The sequence below is a fragment of the Thermobia domestica genome, chromosome 18, assembly GCF_964235325.1.
Source record: "Thermobia domestica chromosome 18, izTheDome1.hap1.1, whole genome shotgun sequence".
NCBI lineage: Eukaryota > Metazoa > Arthropoda > Insecta > Zygentoma > Lepismatidae > Thermobia > Thermobia domestica.
Window position 1 is genome coordinate 136,785,260 of NC_137471.1, and position 12,744 is coordinate 136,798,003.

The 12,744-nt window shown below is 36.2% G+C and overlaps 1 long non-coding RNA gene across 1 annotated transcript; it reads right to left on the minus strand.

Annotated features, from left to right (window-relative positions):
• Positions 1 to 518: 518 nt before the first annotated feature.
• Positions 519 to 10,712, minus strand: LOC145676193 (uncharacterized). The gene is made up of 3 exons (XR_014129316.1): positions 10,576 to 10,712; positions 5,022 to 5,125; positions 519 to 547 (listed from the first exon to the last, which is right to left on the minus strand). It is a non-coding gene; the product is annotated as an uncharacterized LOC145676193 (long non-coding RNA).
• Between the last annotated feature and the right edge of the window lie 2,032 nt (positions 10,713 to 12,744).

Consider the following 12,744-nt stretch of genomic DNA (forward strand, 5'->3'; position numbering starts at 1 on the left):
ATTCACTCTAAAGTTTCAAATTCATTTGGAAATATCAGTTCTCCCTGTTCCTTGGTATTGAGAACAGACAAGACAGCTACGCTTCACTTCTCATATTGAAACAAATGACCAAAACTTTTTAACACTATCCCCCCTTTTTTTTTGCATAATACTCATAGGAGAAACATTAACTTCAATCAAAACATGCTATCCATGGCCGAAAACGTTACAAATTATTGAACTTATATACATTAAAGAATAAGAAAGGCGTAACATAGAAAGAAACGAATAACTTAACAATATACTTTATTGGATTACCTCTAATTACATATACTGCTCCACAATATTTGTCTTTTTAATATGTTGAATAAGATTGTAATACGTTTTTCTTTCGCATCTCAATGATATTAAAAGTTTCGTATACATGTTTTATTCTTGATTATGAAATGTATTATAAACGCATAATATTGTTACTAAAATAAATATTTTTTAACAGCAAGTGAATTTTAACCTTCTCGCTGATATATCATGAGATTCTTTCTTCGTGCGCTCCATTTTTCTTTTTTTTCTGAAATTAAGAAAATGGGAAAATTAATTCTAGGTATAATCAACATTACAACGATCAAAATTAAAATCAGATTATGAGGTTGCTGTTAAGTAAGGTTCTTTATGTTTAACTTTAAAGAGTAAAAATTACATGACGGATTCAACTTGGGACCTTTTGGCTTTAAACTATACAAACGGGACTCAAAGGTATACAAAGTTACAATTACAAATTCCAAATTGAACTACAAATTACAAAAATGAGCTCCTCCGTGGCTAAGCGGTTAGCATACGCGCCTTTGGCGTGGGAGACCCGGGTGCGATTCCCGGCGGGAGCCCACGTGGTTCGGATTCCACGTTAATCAGTAGGTCCACGTCTCATATAGCCTCGCTGCTGAAACGGACGTTAAACTAAAAATAAATTAATCAATACAAATTACAAAATGTATTATTAGCGGCAGTTTCAAGTTTCTGAAAATCTACTTTTTTTTTGCAGCCCTGGGCCACAAAATGTATTTCCTTTTCATACTTTATTCTCTTCAAGCACAATACAATGAATCTCAAATTTCAAGTTTAAATCCCAAAAGTCGTTCTATCTAAGAAACAGGCTTTCTCATTCCATTGTAAGATCGAAGAATGTTAAAGGTTTTCCGATTTTCTAAAATATCGGAAAAAAATATATACTGTAAGTACGAATATATCCCCACCTTTCCGAAATAATATATATACAGGTGGCGGCAGTCCGAAGCTCAACAGTGGTGTTCTGTTTCCAAAGCTTAACCCTTTTAGGCTTCATAGTAACTTCTATTACCACGGCGTAGTATCGTATTTGATCGCTTATTTAGGTCCTATAACAAATATTTAAGCCGTTTTTTTTATTGGTGAAGTCTAAGATGGACCAAAGAACACCCCAGATGCGTTTTGAAACCGGATGGTGAACTTGGCGACGCCAAGTGGGGGCGGAGGGGCGTGAAATTTTTCATAAAATAAATTTCAGAAATTTTTCACGCCTTTAATTTTCAAGATATCAGATTGAAATTTTGCATACTGATTGCGTGCACCATTAGGTATTTCTCATTCTTTTTGAGATACCTATGTGAAACCAGGGTCGGGTACGAGGTTCTCAAGTGTTTTTCGGAGGGGTACGAAGCGGTGAGTTTTTCTGAAAAATTTCCGATTGTCTCGATTGTTCCGGTTGATGTGTACGATATGGACATGTAGTGGTACTGTCAGAAAGAGCTCGTTATACTGAAGAAAATGACGTTTGAACCATGACTGTACCCAGGCCCGGGCCAGAAGGGCGCAAAAATTTCGATTTCTTTTTTCCAAAAAATCTCCCAGTTTTTTTTTTCATTTCTAGTGTATAATACGGACAAGCGAATGATACAATTGGAAAGTATCCTCTATCCTTAAGAAACAAGGTATGAACCTTGATCCTACGACAGATATTAAGGAAGCAGTAGTTGTTTGAGTGAAAGTCTCAGGTTAACTCAAAAAATGGAAATCCTAAAAGGTTTAAACACTTCTATGTATTTATTTATAGTTTCGTATCTTAATCTACTACTTATGTAGCATAAATACAAATGAATATCAAGCTGTTCGGTGAAACTAACATTTTTCTTTTCAAAAGTTTTGTTAAACACTGAGTAAACACCCTGATATTTTTAAAAAATTAAACTAAACGGGTAACTGTAAGCAAGTATACTATTACTTCAATACAACACAGCTTCTTGGTATCGTAGAGTTTGTTGCCAGAGTACATTAAACTTCAGTTTCTATTCTGTACGTTATCTTGTTCGTCTACCTTATGTTCTACGCAATCCATTAAGACAACCGTAATATCATTTTATTACTTTGGAAATTTGTTGAATTTTATAACTTAAAACTATACTTGCTCAATAAATCATAACTAACAGTAAGTACGCCAGAAAGTTTTACTTGGGGGGGTGTTCAAAATAAAAGGGGGGGTGCTCTCAGAATAGTGATATAATTTTTAACAAACTCAAACAAGAAAACAGTATATTTTGTTACGCAACTATTGCAATACTATTATTATTATTATTATTATTATTATTATTAGCTCCTCGCAGTGGTAGGTTCAATAAAGTAAGTTCACACATTTGAGCATTTATTATTATTATTAAACTAAGTAATACAGTGAAACCTCTCAAAACGGACATCGGTGGAACCGATTATTTGTCCGTAAATGAGAGGTGTTCCTAAAAGGAAGGGTTCTCTCTCATAACACCGCACCACACACATTTATGGAATGTAAGAATAAGAAAGATTGTCCTATTACGAAGACGTCCACTATTGAGAGATGTCCGTTAAGAGAGGTTTCGCTGTATTAGGAATTAACCTCCACTATTTTACCCAGTAATTACATGTGAATTGATTATTTACGAATTATTGTAATTATTTTGCAAAATTCTGCTATTATTTCAATTTATTAACCCCCAGCAAGTTTTAGTGGGTGATTTTTTTCAAAATATTAAAGGGAAAAAATTATCTCGTCCCATGCTGAAATCACATTCGTTTAGTAATTAATACTGTACATAGTTCCAATTTCATTATTTTAATATTCTAACTGTTGTTAACGTTAATTGTTGTAATATTATTTGATCTCTTAATCTTCGTTCCTGCACCTTCCTGACTACGTTATTGGCTCTGAATATCTTTCATAAGTAAATTATTCATTGATTTAGTTGTTTTCCAGAAATCCAGTTTTTCAATTTACAAATATTTTGTATCTTTCTGTTCTGTCTTCTTTAATATACCCAAATTTTAATAATCCCACGGCTCATAGTGGTCTGATCTCTTGTAAATAGTTGAAAAGTGACCAAAAAAATGGCCAAAAGCATACGAAGAAGTGACCAAAATCTCATCATGCACCTTTTTTCCTTTGTCAATTTTTTTATCACCTCTCGGTTTGTTGTTTTGTTTCCTCTTTATTTCTTTTTGAGCTTCTTCCTTTCTTAGGTTTTCAAAGTATGCTTGGTAGGTATGGTAGGGGTACGTAAACTTACGCCAGGTCCCATACACTAACGTATTGACAGCTGCTAACAAGACTAGAGTATGAAATTTTATGGTTACGACTGAAAAATACGTCAATGTATGGCCGACTTTAGCAGATGTAAAAAGCTTCTGAGTAAGTGGAACCAGTTCTGGTCTATTTCCGAATTTCTTCATTCCAGACATTATATTTAACTTCGCATTAAGAGTTCTCAAAAACCTGAAATATTCAAATTCATCACCTACTCATAAGAAGAACATACAAGAAGCATAACACAAGACGAACATGATGAACCACACAAACACACACACATAACGTTGAACGGAGCAATAACTATTACGAGAGGAAACTAAAAGATTATTATGATAGAAGAAAGAATAGACACAGAATGGTTCTCAACCCCACCTTGTTGCTTAAACTCCAAGCATCCACCAACCGTCCACTGTGCTTTAGAAAGAATAAAATCTGAAGTGAGAATAAAGCTGACTGTTTCACATGTGGCAGCAAGTACTGAAGCTTTCAGAAGAGTAATGAGTAACATGTTTCTGCCTTTTTCCATTTATTTTTATATTTTTCTTAGAAAACTGCCAATGCAAAACATAAATCACACGAAAAAGTCACTTTACCTCTCAAAAAAGTAACTTTTAGTGACAAATTTGAAAAAAAAAAGTAACTTTTAGTGAGCAACTTGAAAAAAAGTAAATTTTACTTTTAAAAAGTGGCTCACTATGAGCCCTGTTCCGCTCAATGAATTGACGTGAATAAATATATACTTTTCAAAAAATTAAGCTAGCGCCAAATGCGTTCCTGCATAACACTAGACTCAGTCTAAAATATATATATAATTCTTACTTCGATCGATCTCTTCATTTCTAAAAACGTTTTGACTACTCCCTTCTAACGTCCGTCCGTTGATAAACCACTTGCACAGCAGGCTCGAAACCAGCCACAGAGCTTTGGGGGTCCTTGAATATGTTAGGAGGGGCCAAGCCCATAAAAATTCTCTTACACATATCTAAATTGTGCATTTTGCATTGGAGTCTGAGGGGACATGAAAAATTTAGGGAAACTTTTCCTTATTGAGGAAGAGGTAGGTGAATGACCGCTCAAGAAGTTGCCAATTTCAGTCATCTGCATCTGTCCATCAATCTCTTTTCTCGGAAACGACCGCGGAGCCCAAAAGGGTAGGTATCGGCGGCCTGTTTTGTCAATTGTTTCGATCGAAACACCACCTGAAATGAGGTCATGTGGTTCTCGAAGCCGTACATGAGAACGAGGTCGCTTCGTATTTTGAAGTGAAATAAATAAATAAGAATATTGCCTCCTTTCCTTTTTTAATTTGATGTATTAAATAACCTATATGATACTGATTGATACAATTAGATTTGGAGGAGTATTCCTTTTCCATCCAGGAGTATGTGTAAAGAAATTTGGAGGGGTGTTAGGGGGGTGTTGGGGGGGTGTAGATTACTCCCTGATAACTAACCTTTGTTCTCTTCCCTCCTGTCTCCCTTCGTTCGTCGCAGCCGCTTCTGAATTATCGTCTCCACTTTTTCTCTTTAACTGTTCCGTAAGCTTTTTCTACGGATTCTGTGGAAAGAAGAATAAGTGTTATACTTTTAGTCTGTGTGTATTATTTTGACATTCTAACATCTGCAAATCTATGAGATCTAAACTAGTTATAACCAGAAAATGTAAAAACAGCAACTAAAGAATTTTGCAGCAATTAACGTAATTATGCCTGTTTGCCTCTAACCAGGGCCGTAACTTGTGGGGCAGGGAGGGCAACTGCCCCTCCAGGGAAGCTTCCCGCCCTTCCAGGGGGCCTACTTTAAGACAATTTTTTATTCCATATACTGTAATACATGTAATTATAAATGAAGCATCGAACAGGTTCACTACATTACATACACAAAACAGCACACAACAGGTAGATAAAACAAAAATGTGTCGTGGACCCACTTCAGTAAAAAATGTCTATATTATTAAGTGCCCCAGAAATCTTTATTCTTATGGCTTTGACATTTGTAAATATTGTCCCTTTAGTTAATTTGTCATGTACGGAATGGGCCCTGCAGAGAGCTGGAGGGCCCACAAAGAGTAAGAGAAAGATGGAAAGACGACATCTATTTTCGAATTTTGTGGGGAATCCAAAACAATCTTTTGGAGGGGGCTCAAATATTAATGCTTTCCCCCCAAAAAAATCTAAGTTACGGCGCTGCCTCTAACTTTAATTTAGAGCAAGACATGATATATTATGTGTAATTGAAAGGAAAAATGTTATAATGTTATCTATCTAACATTGAGCCCATTTACTACGAAAATATATTTATCGCACATTAAATGTGCAACATAAAAATTGTACTATTTTTTTAAAAAAAGGAGATAAGCATATTTGAGTCATTGCACGTCAAATTATTACACTACAGCCCATTTTCAACCCGACCCTTTTCTTTCAAGTAAATTTTATTTCCGTGTTATCCTGGATAAAAAATTCATTAACTGTCTTAGAATAAATTATGAAATCAATTACAATTTTATCTACGTCCATTATAGCTTACAATTTAGCCTTTAAATATTAAGACTAAAACCAAATCTTTAAATATTAAGACTAAAACCAAATTGATGATGCAATATTTTTGACATTTTTTTATATTTCAGACGCGTGTCTCTGGTAACATGCTACACGTATGAACCTAACACTGCATTTCCACTAGGACAGTACTGCAAATGCCATTTAATTCTGGAGATGGTGTGCTATGGACTTACAAAACTTACAACCATTTGTTGACTTAAACCGAAACAATTAGACATAGACCCCAAAAACGTATGGTCCTCTCAATGCAGATCGATTATACTATCCTCAAACCAGCTATAAGTCTGTGACCAAGTAGAGATACGAAGGAGGACCACCGTTAGAAAGTTCCCCCTTAGTAACTGCGTCTTAGTTATTTCGTCTCCGCTAGACGACCTTCAGAATTGGAATTTACAAACAAATTCTATATAACAAACAAACTTTGTTACCACCGAAAGTTGGTTAAAAAGCAAAGATAATAGAAAGGAAAATTTTACTCTAATCAAAAGGTGAACTAAGTAAATAGGAATAAATTACATGTCCGGAGGAAAGCTTAAAATTAAATCGGATAGTTATTAGTACAAGTCCATCGGTGATGGAAAATAACGTTAAACTTTCTTACTGTGAGCTCTCACACATGTCCCTCCACATCACACCGCTCTGCCCCGAAGGAACCATGACAAACGCCATGAAGTATACAAGGAGATGAAAATTTCCTCTCACACGAAAACAAAGTAGGAAGAAAGTACTTAATTCGAATGAAAATAAAGTACAACAAAAAAAACTGGAAAATACCGAAATAATGAAAAAAACATAGGATATGTTAACCTGTATTACTTTTTCCTTACTAAATCTTCCTAGTTATTGGAAATATTGTAAATATATAATATAATAACGTTACTAAATAATATATGGACGTATTTATGAAGTTTCGCAAGATATCAATACGCATAGATGCCATTACACTATTCGTCTTCAGTTACACGCCGAACTGCGACTAATTTCCACTCAACCTCATCTGGTCGATATACCTTTTACGCCGAAACTTTAAAACTGAAAATTTCTATAGTTATATTGTACGTGTTAATCCAACCTCGATATTCGAAGAAAAGACGCTTCTACATCTCCTACTCCCAGCTTCTAGAAATCTGAGAGCTAAAATCTTTAACCAATGACATTTCTTCTATCCACCTGTGGCAGATGTGACGAAGAAAAAAATATCACTGCTAGCATTTGCTAGTAATTATTTCAACTTAATAAATATAAAGGATACTGTAAATAATAAACTTTACTATTATGATAAAAAAAATTGATGCTATAGACCTTTTACGTTTATTTATTAACTGACATTTCTGTTTCTTGGCAAAGCTCTGATACTTAAATACACGATAAAAAAATCTATACGGAAACGGGGAGGGTATGAAAAAAGTCTCTCTCTCTCTCTCTCTCTAATCATTGTAAGGATAAGTTACACACTGAAGTATAGAAATTCGGGAGCGTTTCAGGCAGAACAGAGAAAAAATAACTCAGGGGAAAAAATAAATAAATAAAAAAATTAAAATAAAATAAGTACATAGAAATACACAATTTGGCGACTACTTTCATCTGAGTGTCTATGATCCAGCATCTTCAGTTTTTATTGTGCAGTATTTTCAGTACTTATATTACAATATCTGCAGATAATTTTAAGTAGATAAACACTGCATCTAAAAGTTTTTAGTATATCGTATTGTGAAAGCGTATCTTCACTATAAAATAATGCCTTCAGTTGACTTGAAGAATTCTCAGTGGTAGAGCGATGGCTCAGACGAAACGATGGCTCAGTGGTAGAGCGTTCACCTCTGGTGCATATGGCCCCGGGTTCGAACCCTGTTCCCGCCAAGTGAACTTTGTGGTGGACAAACACCATGTGCGTGGGTTTCCTCGGGGTTCTCCCATTTCCTCCCTTCCACCATTTAATTCATTTCTCATCATCACCACCGTCTCATTTAGCGTAACATATAACCATGGGACGTAAAACTCAAAATTATAATTTTCATTCATTTACGAAACGACGGAGCATAAGTGATTAGAAGGGGGAAGGGGAAGCAGATGAAGAGAAGAAAGGTAAAAGAAGGAAAAGAGGTGGACTCAAGGAACTTGTGCTATTGTCGATTGGGGCCAGAGGGAGGGTTCATCTTTAAATTATTTCTTTTTTACTTTTCTTCTCCTTATTTAAATCTAACGATACACATTACTGGGTTGTGCTGTATGCAACTTCGGTAGAGACTAAGCACCGCTTGGCGAATACATGTTCACCCCATTCCTCTGAGCAGACGAGAAATGATGCGAGAAGAGCTTTTAAGCGATAACTAGAAGTGTAAAATGTCCAAGCACTCTCATTATACTCTGAAACAAACTAGGCCTAACCTAACCTGATGTAAATGCACATAATAATGGAACAGTTATCTAGATCCTTCCCAGAACATTTCATAAGGCATCAACATATTCAAGCGGCAGGGGTGCAGAACACTGATTCGCCTCCCATTCAGTTGTAATAAAACAAAAAAGTAATGTGCCCTACGGGGCTCTAACAACCCGCCTTTATCCGCTATCGCTCGCTATGTGAATTGAGGGGTTCATCCAAGCAAACGATTCCACCAAATAGAAAATTTATAGGTAAAATATGATGGGAAACACATTTCGTGAAGGAATGAAAGTGTGAATATGAGTAATTACTGTCAGTGCACACCATATTAAAATGAATTCGAGTGATAGTGGAAGTATTTTATGTGTATATGTGTTTTTCCACTATCCTCGTTTAGCGTATAACCCTCGTAGCTGAGACGCCCGCTCCCTACCGCGCTCCAGCCTTGATTCGGGAATATAGCATTCGTGCTTTTTATTGGTCACCTAGCACAAGTTGGTACATCATCATGCACTGTAGGCTTTATGCCACACACCCGTAATTGTTTTTTTTTTTAGGCTCAGGCCAGTCTTTCAGAACCGGTATTCGCAATGTCGTTGCTGTTGAGTTTAATGTCCCGTTCATCAGTAAGGCTATATAAGACGTAAACTTACTGATTAACGTGGAATCTCAACCACCTGAGCTCTCGCCGGTAATCGAACTCGGGTCTCGCACGCCAACTGCTTAGCCACGGAGCAGCTCACATCCGCAATGTATTTATACTTATGGTATTACTGCTGTATTGCCAGAATACGAAAATAAGAAAAGGAATATTATTTAGTTTCTCACCCAAAATACTAGATATTGGCCCTGGCTCACTTGATAATGATTATTGTTCGAAATACGATGTGAACGTATGGCATAAAAGCTAGTCCATAAAACACTGACTAATTTGTGCTACGTAGCCAGTAAAAAGCACGAATGCCATCTAACCGAGTCAAAACAGGAGCAAAAACAGCGTCCGTAGGGAGCAGGCGCGTCAGCGGCGATGAGTATACGCATAAACGAGGATGGTGGAAAAACAATTTCATCAAACAGTTCATTTCATAAAATGCACGCCTTATGTGTTGCACAGATTTGGGGGAGGTATTACGTGCAATCCAAAAAAGTACCAAAATGTACTAAATTAGATTATACTCGATTAGGTTTCGTTAAATGTTCCTCTTCTTTTCTGTAGCTTCAATTTGTTTACACTAGTCACAATAAACTTTTTGCCTGTTTAGTAGACCATGCCTTTCACACAATTTCGACAACTGACACTCATTTTTGTATAACTTCATAAAACTCAATCACGATATGACACAACCTTGTCATTTACGCACTGCCTTTCCCTAAAATCAAAACAAATATACCGCCAAATAGTCCCTTTCGCCCCCAATATATATAGTGTAGCTTACAATATCAAAAATAACTAACGACAAGTATTTTGGTAACTATCGCCCTAAACTTACTTTTACTCACGAACCAAAAGAAACTCTCCAATTTATCTGGTAAATTTCCTAAAATTGGTCCGGCGATAAAGTAGTTAACCCATACTGAGCCCTCCTGAAGTCAATCTGCAAGTAGTAATGGAGCTCCTCATTTTGTGCATGCTGGGCTAAAAGAAATACAAAACTCTAATCTAACCTGGGAATGTAATAAATCTGTCAAAATTAGGTAGAACCGTCTTCTCGAGTAATATCGAATTGAGTCTTGAGCTTTGGTACAGAAGGAACGAACCGCACTAGTATCTTATATGAGGGTGTTATTACACCCTTCACCATCTGAATTCACTGATATATATATATATTACCAATTCCCATGTGCCCATCTACGTTACCCCAGCCGAATATAAGATTTGAAATGGCATGTCGACGTAATAGAGTAGTTATCCACGTTCTGAATTGTTCCTTCTTAATTGAGAATTGATTTATAATTGATAATGAGTTACTTTTGTCCACATACACAAAAACTTTCAGTTGTATAATAAATGGTGCACCGGAACAAATCTATATAAACAAATCGCTCATCATATCTTACCTTTTTCGCAGTTCCTATTCTCTCTTCCTTCTTCAGTCCAACATAGAACTAAAAGTATTAATATTACTGAAATTTCTACGCTTCTAATCAACCACTCAATTGAAACCGGCTGAGAGTGCACTGTGCAAGTATCTGCGCATGTGCCGTCACTAACAATTGAATGTTGTTTTCCGTACGTCCCTTTTTTTATCCAGATCATGTAGGTCAATGGAAGTTTCATTCGTGGATTAAATATTGACATCCAATGGACCATCCACTGAAGTCCAGAAAATGGATATTCACTTCTGAACCTAATATGGACATCCAATGGACCTTGCACTCAAGTTCAGAATGTGGATATCAATTGCCGAACGTAATATGGACCACCAATGGATGTTACGCATAAGTAAATGTACTAAAACTGGACGTTCTGGATATAATATGTACGTCCACTGGCTGTGATGTGCTCTGTGGGTTATGCATCCAGAAATACGTGTCTCAATCGGTTAGTTGATGCTAATATTCAATACAACTCCTCCACCTCTCCTTCTCAAAAGCAGTGAGTGTGACGTAGTACATTCGTTCCATTCAGCTGAAAAAGAAACACGAATCAAGTTTACAACGTTATAGCTTTAAAACTGTGTTTTCCATTCGTTTGTTCTGAAATATTTTTAAGAGCCTGAATATATAAAAAAGTCACACAATGTTCCCAAAGCTTCATAAAGACCTTTAGTTTCATTCTATTCCTTCTTTGAAGACTGCAAGCTAGTAAGATGTTCCCTAAGAAATCTATGGAAATTGCCAATAACGGCAGTAGGTTTTGTGCTTCCTAAAGTCTGTAATGCAGGCACAGAGCTCTAGGATATCTACTGACAGAAATGAGTGTTATTCAGTGATTTACTTCATTTCCTTTCAGTAATTGCAAGCAAATATTCCAGGGGTCATTTGGGTAGGATAGGAGGGTATAATTCCCCCTGCCTTGAAATTCACAGGTACGTATTATTTGATCAAATGTAGAGTAATACACTTAGTAAAAAAGAGAAAATCTTATGTCGGAGGAGAATCTCTCCCCCCCTCCCCCGAATAAATTCTAAAAGACACTGCTTTTGGCAAAAAAAAAAAAAAAACTATAGAGTTACGATAGCACATTGCTAGAGAGCTTACATTGGGTTTCAAGAGTCGAAGGTTTGATCTCAAGCCATATGAGTTCCTGGGCGACATTGAGAGAGAGCGAGAGAGAGATATTCGAGTATGGAGACAGAGAGGAATGATTTATATACTCAGATTTAAAACTGGGAAAAAATGTTCGCACAGCATTCGTATTATGACGAAAATTGTAAGTTTGTGAAAGAGAAGAGGGGAAGGATTCGAACTGCGAAGATCACATTAGGCAGTTTTCGAATTAAGGTGGAGAACTCTTTTTGGATCATCAGATGATTACGAATGCAGAGAAAGATCTTGAGAACTGAGGAATTAAGAATTTAGAAAATCTGGAACTTCCGAGATGGGTTTCGTACCACGAACCTTGTTGTTATCGAACCATGACTTTGTCCATTCTGCTACAGAGAACCCTATGCACTCGTTACAGACGTTTCCTTTAGCTACTTAGAAAGCTACCTTAATGGGATATTTCAAAAGCTGACTTGCTGGATGCGCCGTTCAGATCAGACGTAAACCTCTTGTAACTCAGTTACAATGTATCGTAGCTAAATCATTGATCATGTAATAGCAACTGCTTTGATGCAGAGTATGAAAATTAAATCATATCTGTGTCTTTTTGTGGAAGAGAAACAAACTTGTGAACCAAAGGTTTAAGAACAACTCAAGTTATTAATATAAACTTTGCCGAAGATTATTCATTTATATCATCATACAAGCAATACGAAAGACGTTCTCAAACGAAGAAATACAACTTTGCAAGCGGAGGCAAAGAAACCTAAAGTAACGAGACTAAAGACGAATGTTTTACGGCGTACTGATGGTGGTTCAGTGGTCAAGGCGCTGGATCAGTAATCTGGAGATTCGTGGTTCGAATCCACGTCGGGCACTTTTTACTTTAGGATTTTTGATGGCGATTGATCGACGATGACACTCGTTTTATTATATGCAGATATTTGAATACTCGGATGTTTCAATTCTTGAACTATGAAATCTTCATGAACAATAATAGTAATAATAATAAATTATAAT